This window comes from Lissotriton vulgaris, chromosome 9, assembly GCF_964263255.1.
Source record: "Lissotriton vulgaris chromosome 9, aLisVul1.2, whole genome shotgun sequence".
Classification (NCBI taxonomy): Eukaryota; Metazoa; Chordata; class Amphibia; order Caudata; family Salamandridae; genus Lissotriton; species Lissotriton vulgaris.
In genome coordinates, this window is record NC_141697.1 from 683,546,974 (window position 1) to 683,564,641 (window position 17,668).

Below are 17,668 nucleotides of genomic sequence, written 5' to 3' on the forward strand. Positions count from 1 at the left end.
GTGTCAAGCAGGGTCTGCAAGCCCTTTGCTGTTCTAGCGATGAGGACTGCATTGTCCACACAAAGCAAGATGGGCAAACCCCGATGACCCACATAAGGAAAATCAGCACTGCTTTTACCAGGGTCTTGTGTAGGTCATTTATATATAGAATAAATAAGAACGGGGCCAAAATGCATCCCTGCCGTATGCCCCTCTCGATGTTAAAGTCCCTTGAGACACGTAGATCCTCTGCATATCTGATGTTAGCCTTGGTGTCCCTATGCAGATCCTCGAGGAATCCAACCAAGTTATCCTCCACCCCCATGGCCCTCATGGATTGCCACAATTTCCCCCTATTGACACAGTCAAAAGCAGAGGATAGATCCATGAAGGCCATGTAGAGCGTACCCTGGCGGGCGACTGTATACTTCCCCAGGATCAGATATAAATTAAGGTATTGAGATAAAGTGGAATGCCCCCAGCGGAACCCGTATTGAATGTCTGCGATTATCGCATTCTCCTCCGCCAGGAGGCTAATCTTTTCAGAATTACCCCACCAACGACCTTGACCACAGAATCAAGAAGGGAGATGGGTCTGTAGCACAGAGTGCTATTACGGTCCCCTTCTTGAAAACCGGTACAATTGTTGCGGTGCCCCAGGACTCCGGACAACCGACCCTGGCGTTGATCACGGCCACCAGTACCGGAGCCCAAAAATGAGGATTAGATTTAAAAAGGTCTGGAGGGATACCATCCGGGCCTGGGGCTTTGTTACCAGATAGCCCTATGATGCCCAACACTACCTCTTTCTGCTAGAATATTATCGGGGCATATGTATTAACCCTGGCTCGGGGTTGTTCAGGTACCATCTCACCCTTAAAAATAGTTGTAAAATGTGCCACCCATTCGTCCTCAGTTATATTTGTACCCATTTCTCCGTCCCTTGACTTCTCGAATAGGAGGCGATTAATAATGCCCCAGAACCTAGAGCTACTTGCTAGAGTACTAGGCTCCAGTAGTTCTCTCCAGGTTTCCTCCTTCAATTCTCCCTTCCTAGAAGCCAGTGCCCACTTATATATGAGACTTTGGGCACTGATCAAAGATTGGTCTCTCAGTATAGTTTTAAAGGCTTGCAGCCTTAGAACAGGAGGCGTCGAACCATCTAGGTTCAGAGTGCAATAACCTGTGGGAAGGGGCACTTACCAGAATCCCTACCTTGGAAATAATACCATCAAAGATGTTAAGGACTACCCCAGGACGGGTGCTGGGAGACAGACAAGATGCGATCTCGGCTGCGCATTTAGCTTTCACCTCACTGTAAACTAAGTCTGGGCGACCTGTGACCACTTTCTTCTATGCCTTCCATCTGTAGATCTCATCCTGCCCATCACCACAACCCTATCTTGGCTCGACAACAGCCCCACCCCCATATGTGCACAGATGGGATTATGATCACTTAATGAACTCTCCAAAATTACAAACCCTCGTAAGTTACTCTGTAAACCAGCTGAGATCAAAATATGATCAATGAAAGAGCCCTTAAACTGACCTTTGAACGAGGGTACAAGCTGTTTACTAAGCGGAGCAGAAAATGCCATTAAAGGAAGCAAGTCAAAAAAGTTAAGCGAATTGCTAAGGGCATCCCCCTGTGCAGAATGCTCGAAATGAAAGCCCCGCATCCTTGCACACCCCAGCTCTTTCATGCAAGTGGTTGCCGGGTCACCACAAGGGTGGAAGTTAAAATCTCCTGTTACCATAAGGCTATTTGCGATGGAACCACACATCTTCCTTGAGAGGGTACTTAACTGGGCAATTTTATTACACTCCCCCTGTAAGGCCATAGTATTATAGAAATTAATGAATCCCAGGCTATTCTTTCCTCTTTCAGGATGATGGCTAGAATATCTTTGTTAAAAAAAGGGAGTTGCGGGATCTTGCAGGTCAAAGCCAACGCTGTAAATATGGCCAAGCCAACACTAGCTCTGTCGTGCACTGACGGTAATGCAGGGATAAAAAAGGCTTTATAATCCTCCAAAGATAGGTTGCAGTCAACCAGCCAGGTCTCCTGTAGACAAACCACAGAAAACTGCCTGATGAACTGCACCCACAACGGGTCATGAATTTTCCCTGCCAAGCTTGCAATGTTCCACGACAGAACATTATATGTATCATGATTAGGCTGCTTTCCAATGGATCCCACCAATAGGGATGCTTGCTGCTGTGGCTAAACATCCCTAACTCCTCCATGCCACCAGACACAGTATCTTGGGTGATTGGGCAAGGATCCTCCTGCCATTGGATTAACTCTCCTGCTGCCTCAGGCCTCAAATGTAGTCAATCACACTCTTCCAGCCTAGAGAGGGATAAGAATCTGTTCGAGAGCTCCAGCCAAGAAACCGACTGGTGCCCATCTGGTTGCCCTACACCTCTAAGTTGTAAAGAAGGACCCGCCCCCAACACCACAGAAGATTTTTGAGCCGGCCCATTAAGAAACAAATTTGAATTTAATCGACTTCTGGGGTCGGCCTTATAGAAGAAACCCAAAGAGAGGGCCTTCATACCATAATCTCTAAAAGTGGAATTAAGGTAAACATCCCGAAGGATTCTATCCACAAGGTAACTGCTATTAAAGTTCACAATGATACAGTTGCTTCCTTCAGGTTTCCTGGTGCTCCCTATCCACCCCGCACGACGCACCATAATGATGTTATGTTCCACCATTGGTCCCATGGAGGTATTACTTGATAATTACCTTATTTCTAAGTTGTGTAAAATTTTCCTGTGACCCGTTGGAAAGTGGTGGGACATTTGTCAAGATCACTACCAGGGGCGTAGATTGTGATGGAAGATCAACAACTGCTAAGTTCTCATTGGCAGAAATGGGGGGTCCCTGATGATCAGCCCAGGCTCTTCCTGTCCTCTGAAGAGCCTGTCCCTGTCCAATAATGGAACGGTCCCCAATGGTATCTGGTCTAACACTGATACTGTGTCAGCCAGCCTACCTAAGTTATTTGCAATCACATTTGCACCACGATGCTGAGGTAATATTGGGAGGATGGCAGTCTACTGCTTCTATAGGTGGAGGAATAGGGCATGGTGTCATAGTAACTATATTCAAATTTGAAGGCACTTAATTAGAGATATATAGGGACTCTAAAAGCTTGTTTTGTTCTGACAAGATCTTCTCGATGCGATTCAACTTGTCTACAATGGGACTCAGCCTATCATTCAACATACAGCTCATGGTGGATTTAAAGGCCTCCAACATATCCTGATTGACTATATTATCCGATAACTGAACACCAGCCTTGTTTTTGAGAACTTGTTTAGAGGGTGCATTTGATTTATTTTTTTAGCCTGCCTATATATTGGTTTAGACTTCCTTTTAGCACTCCCGCTGGACCTGGGGGCCCCCTTATTATTTCCTAAAGGGCCCACATTACTGGGTACTACCTGAAGCACATGGTTCAAGATGCACTCAGACCCCTCGGACTCCAACGTAGGGGCTGATACACCACTCTCTTTATTTGCAATAATTACAGTGGGAGAAAGTACTCTATGGGGTGCTGAACGGGGAGAACCCTGCGTTTGTGATAGAACTTCAGTAATCTGAGAGTTGTCGCTCATCCCAAGGGATCATAGGGTACTCAGGGAATCAGTGGTGGTTTCCCTTGATGAAATAATGGGGCCCCCCATAAGAGAAAGTACCCCTTTAGAGGGCGATCTAGACAAACGCCTATTTACTAATTCAATTTCCCTATAGATGACCGAAGCAGCTCTTATCAAAAAGTCATTCATAGTTGTAACATTAGCCCTAGTGGCAACCCTCGCCCCCACTTGACATACTTGAGTCTTCCTTCTCCCCATAATGCACACTCGGAGTATACCCCCTGCACCTGCTGAAGATGAAATCCCAAATACTAGTACAATACAAAACCCCCTAAAATATGAGACTAATTCCACTAGATGGGGCTACAACAGTACGCCTCTGTAGGCAGCCCACTCAACAAGACAAAAGGACAAGAATCCAGACCACAAGAAGGTTACACCGTGGGTTGTTACAAGTGAGGACCAAGAGAGTGGGCCTGGCCCAGCCTTATCTGGCACTTGACGGGAAATGACGGGCCCGCCCTTGGCCCGGGCTTTGCCCGCGAAAGCCAGCATGTGTCCTGCGCCGCGGGAGCCCCCACGGATCTTTATTGTCCCGCTGGCGCTGCAAATCATGCCTCCTACCGCGAGAGCGCAATGCCCCCTGGGAGTTGGAGTTCCAGGGGGGTCCGCGCTGATGAACAGGAATGGGTCAGGACTATGCTGGCAGAGATGGCAGGTAACAGGAGGCTAGAAGTGAGTCCCAGAAGATTAGCAGGGTATGTGGCAACAGGCAAGGGCTTCCAACGCCACGGGAGCCCCCACAGACCTTTATTGCCCCGCTGGTGCGGCAAATTGCGGCTCCCCCCGCGAGAGCGCAATGCCCCCATGGGAGTTGGAGTTCCAGGGAGGTCCGTGCTCGTGAACAGGAATGGCGCAGGACAATGCTGGCAGATATGGCAGGTAACAGGAGGATAGAAGTGAGTCCCAGAAGATTAGCAGGGTATCTGGCAACAGGCAAGGGCGTCCCGCGCCGCGGGAGCCCCCAAGGACCTTTATTGGACTCATTTTATATGCTGCTATTCTTGAAAATTCTACATTTGGCTTTTCTTTAATTTGAATCGGAGCAACTCCTTTCATTATTCCGATGTCTTTCCATGTGAAATCCCACACATCAGACAACACTGTATCTCTCAATTCAGCAGGGGTATCATTTGCTGTAAATAATGGATACAAATCATTCACTTCTGTACCTTGTCCTGTCAACATGAAAATAAGGTCCTCGTCTTTCATATGAATGCTCTTTCATCTGGGGTACAATAGATGGAATAGTTCATCTTGCACAACAAGTCTCAACGTAATAAATTAACTGGACTTGTGTCACACACAACAAATGTATGTAGTTCTTGGAAATTCCCAATTTGAACTGTCATTGGTTTGGTCACTGGCGTTTTAATTGATTTGTTTGAAACTCCTACTACTTGGATACTTACTCCTGAGAGGTATAGGTTTGGGATTTACCCAGTACTCATAGTGGAATGGGCAGCACCAGTATCTACGAGGAATTTATTAACATTGCCATCAACCTCACCATCCACATAGGAACCTGACTGATCTACCTCTAGAGATGCGCCAAGAACTCACTCTTACTCCCCCCCTCAGGCAACGTCATTATGACGTATCCAAATCATTTTCTTCTGTTTGCATCAAATATTGTGAAGCCACCCGCACATTTGAATTCACTTGACCATTAGTATGAAAACCCACATTCGCACTGTATCTTTGCACTTGACCATTCATATACTGATTTGGCATAGGAGCTTCTGGTATTTGGAAACCCTGTCCTGTGAATTCTGTTTTTTCTGCTGCTTCATTTGCGCCTGATGACTTTGATTCATCATATGAGTTGAATCATATGCTCCTACCTCTCCTGTATTATTCAACAAACTTCTACACTTGTGTCGCCAATGTCCAAATTTACTGCATAAATGACAAGGAAACTTATTCTTCAACTCTTATTTGTCTCTGAAATTACCTCCACCTCCTCCCTGACCCATCAGGATCATTTGTGTCACAGTATTACCATTTGAACTACACCTTTCATACTGGCAGTAGTCTGACCATTACCTTGGTACACATCTGTCGAATCAGCACTCAAGTATCCTCCTTACTTTGCTGCTTTCATCTATGCTATCATTAATTACTCTTTCAACTTTTTATGTCTCATTTCTATGTCATCTCCAAAGACGCATAACAAAGTGTTTCATCGATCGACCTACTCTGCCAACAGATCAAAAATGCTGCTGAATCATAGCACTTATTTCTGGTTTCAATCCATATACAGACCTATATACAAAATGTCCCATATCTTTTTCTGTGATGTTTTCTATACCACTGAATTGCTTCAACACCTGAAGAAGCCTTTCATACTGATTGTACTGTACTGTACATGTACTTATTCTTTCAACTCTTGAGTAGTTCTATCAATCCTCACCCAATCTGTTTCTTTTGGAGGAATCTTCCCCTTCAAATAAGTAATAACCTGATTATATTTTTTCTTAACTTCTTCTGAAGGTGCTCCTGTTTTTGGATCTCTTGGGTATTCTTCTTTTGGCTAATCTACAGCAATCTTATACTCTATCCATAAAACAGTTAGGACCGCTATATATAAAAGACCATTCAAATCTCTCCACAAAACATTTGAGTCTTTCACAAATCTCTCTACTTGCTTATACCATTCAACAGGGTTTACTCTCAATCTCGGAAAATCATTTGTAAATGATAATATGTCCTGTCTTGACCATGGACCGTGAACAAAACCACCTCCTGGCACCTCTCTCATTGGGTATGCTGTAACAGCCTCAACTTGAAGTGACTCTTTTCCTACTTATCTTACAGGGTACAATTGCAATGTAGTACTCACTGTTGCACTCACATCATCTTTCTTTTTAGCCCATCTTCATTTCCATTTATCCAATTCTCCCCATCGTCTTAATGTAGTGATTAATTCTTTAATATGCAATCGCCTCCCTGAAACATTCAGATTTTCCACATCCTTGTCAGTGAAATCCAACCTATATGTCTTCAGTAACGCTTTTGATTTTTCAATGTCAACTCCATACATTTGTGCAACTTCAGCAAACGTGTCATGCAAGCTACTTACTTTCCTTATAATATTTTTACACAAAAATAATAACTCACCTTTCTGATGTTTACTCAATCTTTCTGAGCTAATTGTACGTGCAATTATTTCCTCCAAATCTGCTTTCAAATTCTTCACATTTATATATGCATCTTTATTTTGCCCACTACAACAGAGAGCTATTTCAATCAATCAAGGGTGTGTGAAGCGTGAGCTACAGTGAAGTAGTGTGGCTCACTGGTTAGAGGCGGCAGACCCGAGAGCAGAGGACGGCCCGGGACCAGGGTTCGATTCCTGGCGCGGCAGGTTTCTGGACCAAGGTCAGCGGACTCGATAATTCTCTCGCCTCGGTGCCCACTCTGATCAGTGATCACACTCGGCAACTCTGGGCATTAGCTTGCCTCATCTTCACTAACGGCCCCACCAGACCGCCGGGGATGCCTGGCCTCACCCTGGAGATACCCATTAAGGGACCATCTCTCAGGGAAGCCAGGAAGGGTTTCGCAGCGGTCGAAGCGCCTTGGGACCCTACGGGTAAGTAGTGCGCTATATAAATGCCTATACAATTACATACATTTACACTCACCTGGAATGGGTCCCAGGTGCTGAGGGGCGAGGGGTGGGGTCCGCAGATCCTGGCAGGTCACTGGGTTCCGTCGAAGAGCCAGGTCTTGAGGTCCTTTAGGAACTTAGGGAGCGATGTAGTCCGTTGGATGTGGAGAGGGCTTCAATTCCAGGCATTGGCCACAAGGAAGGAGAAGGAGACCTCCTGCTCTGGTTTTCTTGATCCGAGGTACAGTTGAAAGGAAGAGCTGGGCCGATCGGAGAGAGCACTGGGGAGTGTGGAAAGTGAGGTGGTGGTTCAGGTTGGTGGGTCTGATGTTATGGAGGACCTTGTGTGTGTGGGTGAGAAGCTTGAAGGTGATTCTCTTCTCGACAGGGTGCCAGTGTAGGGCCCATAGGAGTTGACTGATGTGGTAGTGGCATGATAGGTTGAGGACTAGTCTAGCAGCGGTGTTCTGGACATTCTGGAATTTGCAGGTGAAGTTCTTGTTGATCCCGGCGTAGAGTGCGTTGCCGTAGTCCATTCTGTTACTGATGAGGGCATAGGTGACAGTTTTCATGTGATCTGGGGGATCCAGTTGAAGGTCTTTCGGAGAAGGCAGAGGGTGTGGTAGTAGGAGGAGGCGATGGTGTTGACCTGGCGGTCCATTTTGAGTTCGGAGTCCAGGATGATTTTGAGGTTGTGTGTGCGTTCTGTGGGGGGGTTCCCAGAGGGTGGTGGGTCCCCAAGGGTAGGGGGCTAACCGGTGTCGTTCCAGGCATCGGGTGTGGGCCCCTGATGAGTACCTCAGTTTTGTCCCTGTTTAGTTGTAAAGCAGCTGTTCTTCATCCATCTGGCAACGGCTTCTATTCCGTCTTGAAAGTTGCGTTTGGTAATGTTGGGTTTGTTGGATAGGGAGAGGATGAGTTGGGTGTCATCTGCGTATGAAGTGATGTTGAGTCTGTGTGCTCTGACGATGGATGCAGGGCCATGTAGATGATGAACGGGGTCAGGCTGATGAGGATCCTTGTGGAACTTCGCAGGTGATTGGAGTTGGTTCTGAGAGAAATGGAGGGAGTCTGACTCATTGAGTTCTGCCAGAGAGAAAAGAGAGAATCCAGTAGAGGGCCTTGATCCAGATTCCCGCATTGAGGAGTCTGTGGGCTAGGGTGCGGGGAGAGACAGTGTTGAAGGCTGCAGCGAGGTCTAGGAGGATGAGGGCCACAGTCTCTCCTCTGTCAAGGAGGGCGCAGATGTCGTCTGTTGCTGGGAGAAGTGTGGTTTCGGTGCAGTGGATCTTCCTGAAGCCTGATTGGGAGGAGTCAAGGATGTTGTTTTCTTCCACGAAGGTGGTGAGTTGGTTGTTGATGGCTTTTTTCATGAATTTGGCCCTATAAGGGATTAGGGAGATGGTCTGAAATTCTTTAGGTTGGTGGGGTCCCCTGAAGGTTTTTTCAGGGGAGGGTTGATCTTGGCGTGTTTCCAGTCGTTGGGAAAGGAGGCGGTCTCGAAGGAGCAGTTGATGATACGTTGAAGCTCTGGGTGATGATGTCTGAGGCTCTGCTGTAGATGTGGTGGGGGTAGGAGTCCGAGGGGGGCCGGGAGTGGGTGGTCTTCATTATCCATTCCTGTAATTCAACTGGCGATGGACCTAAAGATCTCTGTACATCTTCACCAGTCTCACTTCTCGGTCTAGTAGTTGTCTGTGAATTTATCACTCTCTTTTCAGCCTGCATTAATTCCTTTGGATCAAGATTTATAACTTGTTTTGGTGTTTCATTTATGCTTTCAGAAATATCAATCCATTGTCCCATTTCTCCAGTGGCTACACTCACATTCTTACCACTATTTCCATTTGTTCTCTCGTCACTACTTGTCTCTTTATAGACCATATGAGGATATTCATTACTGCTCTCTGGAACTGTTAAAGGATGTACTCGGGTAAGCCCTTATCCATCAATACATAATTTAACTATTGGACCAATTGCCACTGGAACTGAAAAAACATCTGGATTCATTGTCGTTTTCATTCTCACTGACACTTCTCTATTTACATTTTGAATCTGTCTCACATTTTCAGACAGTCTGTTTGTTCACTGCTTATTCAATTTTAATTAAGTTGCACTTGGTGAAACAACAGTAGTGTTTGTATTAATCTGCTGTTCCTCTCGGTATGGTGGAGGTCTGTTCAGTAGTAATTCATTTAAGAAATCCTCATCTAGCTCATCTGTACCACCACCAATTAAATCTGTATATTTTTCCTGTGGTTCAGCATTTTTCTTTTTCTCTTTACTTTGTCTCCCCTCACTCGTTTTAGCTATCATAACTGGAAACATTCTATTTCCTTCAACAGTGTCTCTTCTCCACATTTTCTTACGGGCATCCCATTTTGCTTCAGAATACCTATTTGCTGTATTCTTGTATTTATTCTGCTGTCTGTCTCTTTCTCGTTTATGTTCCTCATAATCTCACTCTTCAAGAGTTTCGTACTACATAGGTCTTGGATTTGGACTCAAATTATTCATTTATCTCCTCATTTTTTCTAAAATCCTAGTGTTACAGGTACCATTTTTGAGAAAGCCAAATTACCATCCTTTTCTGTATATCTCATCAAATTTTATGCCAGGTACAACTATGATAACCCTTTTCTAATGCCATGAATGATGCAGGTGTTCCTTCAGGAGCTATAGAAATTCCTTCTCTAATGGGTTTCGCGTCATCTTTACTGAACAGTGTCTTCAATAATTTTAACAACTTCATAATTCTATATTAACTATAAATCGTATTAGTAGTAAATCTCTAACAACTTTCTTCTGTGCTATGTTTTCTCTCTCCTTCCAATCAAAGTTATTTGCATTATCCAATCCTAGTGTGACTCACACTAACTAACCTATAGCAGCGCGACTCCTCAGTGACATTTTTCTCATCAACTGACCAATACCCGTGTGACTCTCTGTTATGTCAGTATAACTCCTACTACTTGCCCTCCCTTTAAAAAATCAACATCAGTGTCTTTCCAAGTCTTGACAAACAAAACAAACTACATGAAGACAGCTTGTCTGCTCCACAAAAAGAAATATGAAAGTATTTTCATATACTCCAAGAAATTCTACACTCCAGCACAACCTTGACCAGCGTGATTATGCTCTCTTACAAACGGAAATTTCTCGGGACTTCCCCAGTTGCGCTTCTGAAGTGACCCAAATAAACCTCCACTACTTCATTCAACAAATTTCCCTGTGCAGTAACTTTTAGTTCGATGACAGCCTAGTACCTCATCAACAGCAGACAACGCACATAAAGCTTAGTGTATGCCACACTAAGACTGCCCTTAGGCTTATCCCGGGATCTTGGGCCTACGACGGACCCGCTAACTTTTTTCCATTGAGGTCAGACAGATCACAACCTGACATAAAGGTATGAACTTAACATATATAATGAAACGGTTTGAATATGTCCGATCTTTTAACTCCAACTCTTGGTGGAGAAGTGTGGCTCACGGGTTAGAGGCGGCAGACCCAGAAGTTGAGATCGGTCCTAGACCAGGGTTCAATTCCCCTCCTCGGCGGGTCTTGGGCTAAAAATTCCACAGATTCGATAATTCTCGCTCCAATGCCTTCTCGACTCACGGGTTCACACTCTGCAACTCTGGGCAATAACTTGCTTAATCTCCACAACGGACCCTCGCGGCGGGATGCCTGACTTTCATCTTGTGGATAACCTGCTATCTCACAGGGGAATACCAGGACGGGTTCCCTAAGCAAGCACCGGGAAACCCACTGCAGGTAGCTGTGCGCTATATAAGCTCAAATACATTTACATTTACTCTTCACCACCTTGCATTTTAGTCTAAACTAACCATCCGATGCAACTAACAAAACTGATGCAGCGGAAGAGGTATAGGTTTTATTTCACATTACGTCCCACACCATTCACCACAAGACTAATGGAAACGTACCTTTAATGACTGGCCCATAAGTCATTATCACTCAGTTAGCAGTATCAAAGGTCCTCCGACGGATCTTTGGTAGAGCTAAAGGGGACTAAGTAATAAAAGACGTATTGCTATTCCCTCATGAGGACCTACAATGAAGAAATAGGCTAAACAGCAGTACCCAACATTATCATTTCAAAATAATTCAATAACTCATGAATAAAGACAAACACTATTATTTGTTATTATTTCTCTTAGTTATTCATAACATGAATGGTCAAGCACACATGCAAATTAGAATTTCAACTCTAAATTCAAGATGGTTATCTCACAAAATGCAGAACAACTCGATATTCATAAATGTCAAAATAACAGGTAGAGAGGAATGAGAAGAGAGAAAAATAATTTGTATAAACACAGTTCTCATACGAACCTATGAATTCAGAAATACTAATGCACAGCGTGATATTAGTCTGAAAAGCTAACCCCACGGTCGTTAGGATATAGCATGAGAAACATCACCAGCAGATGATGTGCAAAGTCTTTAGGAGAGTCTTTAGGATTTGCAGGCACACCAGCCAGGATATAAAAAACAGCACGGCTTACAGCATACCACGAACGCAGGGACAGGTCACTGATCTTGTGAACGAGTCGTCAAACAGTTTCCCATAGAATATTTTATAGTACCTTTACAAACTTATCTCCAATAAATGTTTCTTTTTCTTTCTTCATCTCACTCTGCGATTGGTTGTGTCGCATCAAGTGACAGTCATCCGAGTTCCACTTTATACGTTTTCTAAACAACTATTGTTTTAATATTTCTACGTAAGCCTAAAGAAGGAAAAGGAAGTCCTTCTTGTTACATTTGTAAATAAATATTGAAACAGTTATGCTTGAACTACCTCATCTCTCCCCTAGACATTAAAAACCTAAAAAGTTCATTCAGAAACAGATTAATATGTGCATTCTAAGGAAGCATTTGAAACTTTTGAAGGACATGAGCACGAAAGCACATCTCCTAACATTTCTAAAGCCTACGTTTATTTTAGCAAAAGAGAGAATTATTTCTAAAGGCTTATGAAAACTTTCAGGAAGAGTAAAGCATTTAGTCTGGGTTTGTGGTGTCTCTGCAATTCAGGAGACATAAATCACATCCAGTTAGACAGACAGGATAATTTCCATTAATGCCCCGGTTACTTACCGGTAATCTTCATTACTCCGAGTATAGTCTTCCTCGCCACATGAGTTACATAGTGAGCATAAGCTCCACGACAGACCCCTCCAAAGCAAAAAAAGCCTCCCACCCCCTCCCAACATGGCCGACCAGTCACACCTGACCTCTATAAGAGGCGGACCGGCCCAACCAACAGCCTGATCTACCAAGCAAACAATGAAGCCGATAGCCAGACAGGGAGGGGGGAGGGAACTCATGTGGCGAGGAAGACTATACTCGGAGTAATGAGGATTACCGGTAAGTAACCGGGGCATTACCTCCTCGTTAGTCTTCCTCGCCACATGACTTACATAGTGAGCAAATACCCAAGCCAACAAGGCTTCATTGACCACCAAAAGAACAACACCACACGGTGATGCAGAGAAACCAACACAAGGTTGAATCAGAATAATGAAAAGAAAACAGGGATCATAGGAAACCCGAATCAAGACATAAAGAAAAAAATAGGCCATCAAGGAGCCGCAGCTCCTGCACTCAGAACGGCCCTAGAGAAGACCCCAGGGACAGCACCCCCAAGACAACGCGATAGAGTTCCATGAACATGAGGGAGGACGACCACGTCGCCGCCCGACAAAACTCCTCAGAGGAGACACCCACGAAGGAGGCCCAGGACACCGAAACCCACCTCGTGGACCGACCCAGGACCCTCGCCGGAACCACCGAACCCAGCGAAGCATCGGAAAGGATGATAGCCTGTGTAAGCCAGCGACTCAAGGTGGAAAGAGCGGGCATGTGGCCCGAATTAACTGGACCGAAAGTCACAAACAGGCAATCCCACCGGGAAAGGGGAGACGTGCGCTCCAGAGAAGCCAAAACAGCACTCCGGACAACCAGCACGGACACGGAAGGATCCGTGACGGGAGGAACAAAAGGTAATGACCCCTCCCGAGCCCGGGTCACCAGGGAAGGAACCCCGGGAAGGCAACGGGGGACATGCCGGAGAAACAACCTGTCCGGCAAAACCCGCAAGAAGGGAGGGGAGCGGAGGAACGACCACCGCACGCCCAGTCGCCCAGCAGACACCACTGCCACCAGGAAAAAAACCTTCGAAAAGGTGAGGAACCGCAAAGCCACCGAGGCCAGGGGCCCACAGGGCGGACCCTGAAGTGCTCGCAGAACGAGAGGGAGAACCCAAGGGGGAGACAGGCAGAGCGTCCGAGGGCGACGGAGAAAACAACTCCGGAGCCAAGCGAACCACCAGGGAATCCAGCCCGGACTGCGGAAGGCCCGCAAGGCATCCCACTGGGCCCTCAGGGAAGAAGGGGCCAAGCCCAAGGAAAACCCGCAGCCAGGAAATACAAGACCCGCAAGGGGTCCACGATGGCGGGGACAGCACCAAGCCGACCGCACCAACGAGAGAAAGAAGCCCAGTGCCGGGCATAGATAGAGAATGTGGAAGACCTGCGGGAGCCCAGCAGGAAACCCACAGCCCCAGAAGAACACCCCCGAGCAAGCAGCGTCACCCGCTCAAGAGCCAGGTCCGCAGATGGAGCCGGCACAACCCCGACACCTGGAGCGGGGGGCCCTTCAACGGAAAAGGCAGATCCGGGATCGGCCAGCAGGCCTGAACCGCCAGCACGTAAAAGGAGGGGGAACCAGGGGCGGCGGACCCCGCCGGGAACCACCAGAAGCAACCCGGCCCTGCCCAAGCGAATCCAGCAGAGGACCCGTGGTATCCGAGGGAACGGGGGAAACGTGTACAGCCGACCGAAAAGGTTAAGCGAACGACAGGGCATCCACCCGGACCCGGGAGGAGATAACAGAACCTGGGCAGGAGGGCCGAGTCCCCGTCCGCGAACAGATCCACCGGAGGCAGACCGAGTCGAGGCACCAGGCGCCGAAACACCACCGGGGCCAGGGCGAGACAAGGCAACGAAGGAAGATCCGACTCAGTCGATCCGCCTCCACCCAGACGGACCCCGTGGAAAAGACAGCCCGAAGGGCCAGGACCGGCTACTCCGCCCAAGAAAACAACCCCCGGGCATGTAAACAAAAGGAGTGAACCTAGCACCCACACCGAAGGCCGACACGGCTCCACACCACCAGGTCGACAGACCCGACCAAGACCTGGGGACCTTGAAGCACAGGTGCAAAAGACGGCAGGCCAGGAGGACCGCCAGCAACTCCCGACGCACGAGGAGCCGCGCGACTGCAGGAGATCCCAACGACCCCCAAACGACCCGGCGCCAAAGGACGCCCTCCCCGAACGAACCAGAGGGGAGGACCGGGTCCAGGCACACGACCCCCGAAGGAGGACAAGCCCGAGACGGGAACCGAAGGGACCACCGCACGTAGAGCAGGGAGCCGACGGAGGGGAGACACCGCCTGACGTGAAGCCTCACCCATGAACAAGACGAGGCCAAGATGTATCACACGTCCAGACGGGGAACACCCAGACCCCCGCCCGGCGAAGAAGATCCACCCGGCGGGCCAGGCGCACAGTACCCATAGCCTGCAGCACCAGGTATCCCCAGGCAGTCTCCCATCCGGGTACTAACCAGGCCCGACCCTGCAAAAATACTGAAATCAGACAAGATCAGGTGCTGGCAGGGTGGTATTGTCCTAGGCCCCCCGGGCCAAAAGGCAAACCCAACGGAAGTACCCGCAACCGAGAGTGGGGACCCCCACTCGCAGGCCGGCCTCACAGGCCAACCCCTGGTCCCAGAAAAACCTTCAGTGTAGACAAGGGAAGGAGTAGGTACCCTAACCCGTCGAGAAGGAGGGACTCCGCAGAAAGTACGCAAGACCAGCAAGACCAGACCCCGGCCAGCAAGCCCGAAGAGCCCAAGAACCGCGACAGCCAACGCTCAAAACGGGACGCAATTGGAGGCGACAGCCCCCCCCCCCTCAGGGAACCCCCTGGAGCGAGATGGCCGAAGCCAGGATCTCGGGTCGAAAAAGGGAGCGGCAGCACCAGGACCAGACCGGGAATAGCCGAAACAGGGGCACGGAAGCCAACCTGAACGCACCTTGGGAAGACCGACACCCTGTATCAGGGAGGAATGGCCGAAGGACCCCACCCATGCAAGGGCGGGACGCCCACACTCACAGGCGGACAAGGAGACCGAAGGTAGGCCGCTCCCAGGGGAGCGGGCCCCAAATGAAAAGGACAGGCAGACAAGGACGCAGCCAGACCAGACGGCCGAGCCAGCCTCGCGGCCACCCGCCCGTGAAAAATAACATGGAACGGAGCACGCATTTGCGTGACCACCCAGTGCCAAACTATTCCCTAGCGTAAATTGATACCAGAATAGCGCACCACACACCCGCAAGGGTCTCAAGGCGCTCGTACGAATGCCGCCGTGGAACCCATCCCGGCACTCCCACCGAGGCGACCACTCCCGGACACCCCCAAGGTGGAGGCCAAGCATCCCATGGAGAAAAAGCAGGCCAACGCCCAGAGCAGCCGAACGGGACTCCATGAACGGAATAGGCACCGAGGCGGGAAACACCAGGACCGTGGACCATTAGGCATCGGGCCACACCCCCCCCCCGGGGCCCCCGAGAGGGAGACGAGGCGAGGAGGGGGCATGGCAACCCGCCGCGCAAGGACCCCCAGAAGGGACAGCGCAGTAAAACCAGGAGACCCCGCAGACGGTGACAGAAGAGGAGACTGAACCCCCGCCACCCTGAGGAGACCAGAAGGCTCCGCAGCACAGACGAGCACACTGCACACGAGTCCGGCGCCCAAGAACCTCGCCAACCTGACGGGTCAGGGCGAGCCCAGTACCGACAACACAGCACAGAAGCATCAGAGCCGAGGGAACTGATCCCAATACCCGCCGAGGCGGGGCAGTGCACCCTGGACTCGGGCGAGATCGCAGCACAAGGTCCGCCGCTCCAACCATTGGGCCACAGGGAACCCGGAAAGGAAAGTCAGAAGCGGGAACAGACTTTCCGCACACCAACAGACCACCAAAATTTATCTTTTTGAAATATACATGTCATCAGTCATCACGCGAAGTGCGACTAAACCCCAGGATGAGCCACACCAATCAAGCCGTACGGAGAGTTTCCATGTAAAGAAATGCCCACACTGAGGATCGAACACAGGACCCTCAGACTACAAGCCTGACGCGTTGTCCGCTGCCCAAAGAAGGCAGTACAAACCGCTGTGCCCGCCGGGGAACCCTGGCGAGCACGGCTGACCAAGGCAATCACAGGCCGCACCAGTCAGAAAACCCAACCCCGCCCACAAGAGGCGGGAGCCAACCCCAGCACGGCAAGCAGCCGCGGGCCGTTGGGGAGGAAAAAAAAAACTACGAACGCCGGCGCCGTGTTACCGAGCCCAGGCCGGTCTGAGGGGAGCACCCGGACCCGGCCAGCTGAGCCCCCGAGGACCCGCGGACAATCGAGGGAGGACCGAGCCTGCCCTCGCCGAGTAAGTGTACAATCACACGGCCAGGCACCGCGCCAGCGCTTCCAACAATGCCGCTTGTCTACGCAGGGGTCACCACAGATCTTCTGTGTCACTTTAAACTGCTTGAGAGCAGAAACAACATAGACACATGCAGCTACAAGACGTTACCTGAAGCGCCGCGGACCTGAAAATCAAAAGTAAAACGCTGCCCCAGGCAAGGGCATAATGTGAAGCCAGAGCACCTGATAACACTCCGAGGTGCATGAAATCAAGCGAAATGTCAGGCAGAAACAACCCGAAAGCTGATCCAGCGGCACAAACACTCACGCAGTGCTAAAGCCTACTTCAGAGTCATGCAAGCACACGCATAGGCGCATAAAAGCAAAACGGAGCGCTGGACCCCCAAAGCCCACACAGTGGCCAGGGCCCTTCAGTAACGACCTGGGGAGAACACGGGAATGTACCAACACCCCACATCCCCGGCCGCCCCCCCCCCCCTGTAAACCCTTGGCACGCTAGAGCAGCACCTAACCGGCCCCATAGGACCGGGGGAAGGAAGAGGTGGGGGGGGATTTTTAGGCATAGGGCACCAGGGACCGCTAGAGCAGGATTCTCAACCCTAAAACCCAAGGGCCAGCTCACGCCGGCCCATCTTACCTGAACAGCGCCTCTGGAGAGAATCGCGCAGAACAAAAAAAACAGGCTGTTGGTTGGGCCGGTCCGCCTCTTATAGAGGTCAGGTGTGACTGGTCGGCCATGTTGGGAGGGGGTGGGAGGCTTTTTTTGCTTTGGAGGGTTCTGTCGTGGAGCTTATGCTCACTATGTAAGTCATGTGGCGAGGAAGACTAACGAGGAGGTAATCATTAATTAGCAACCACCTTCATTTT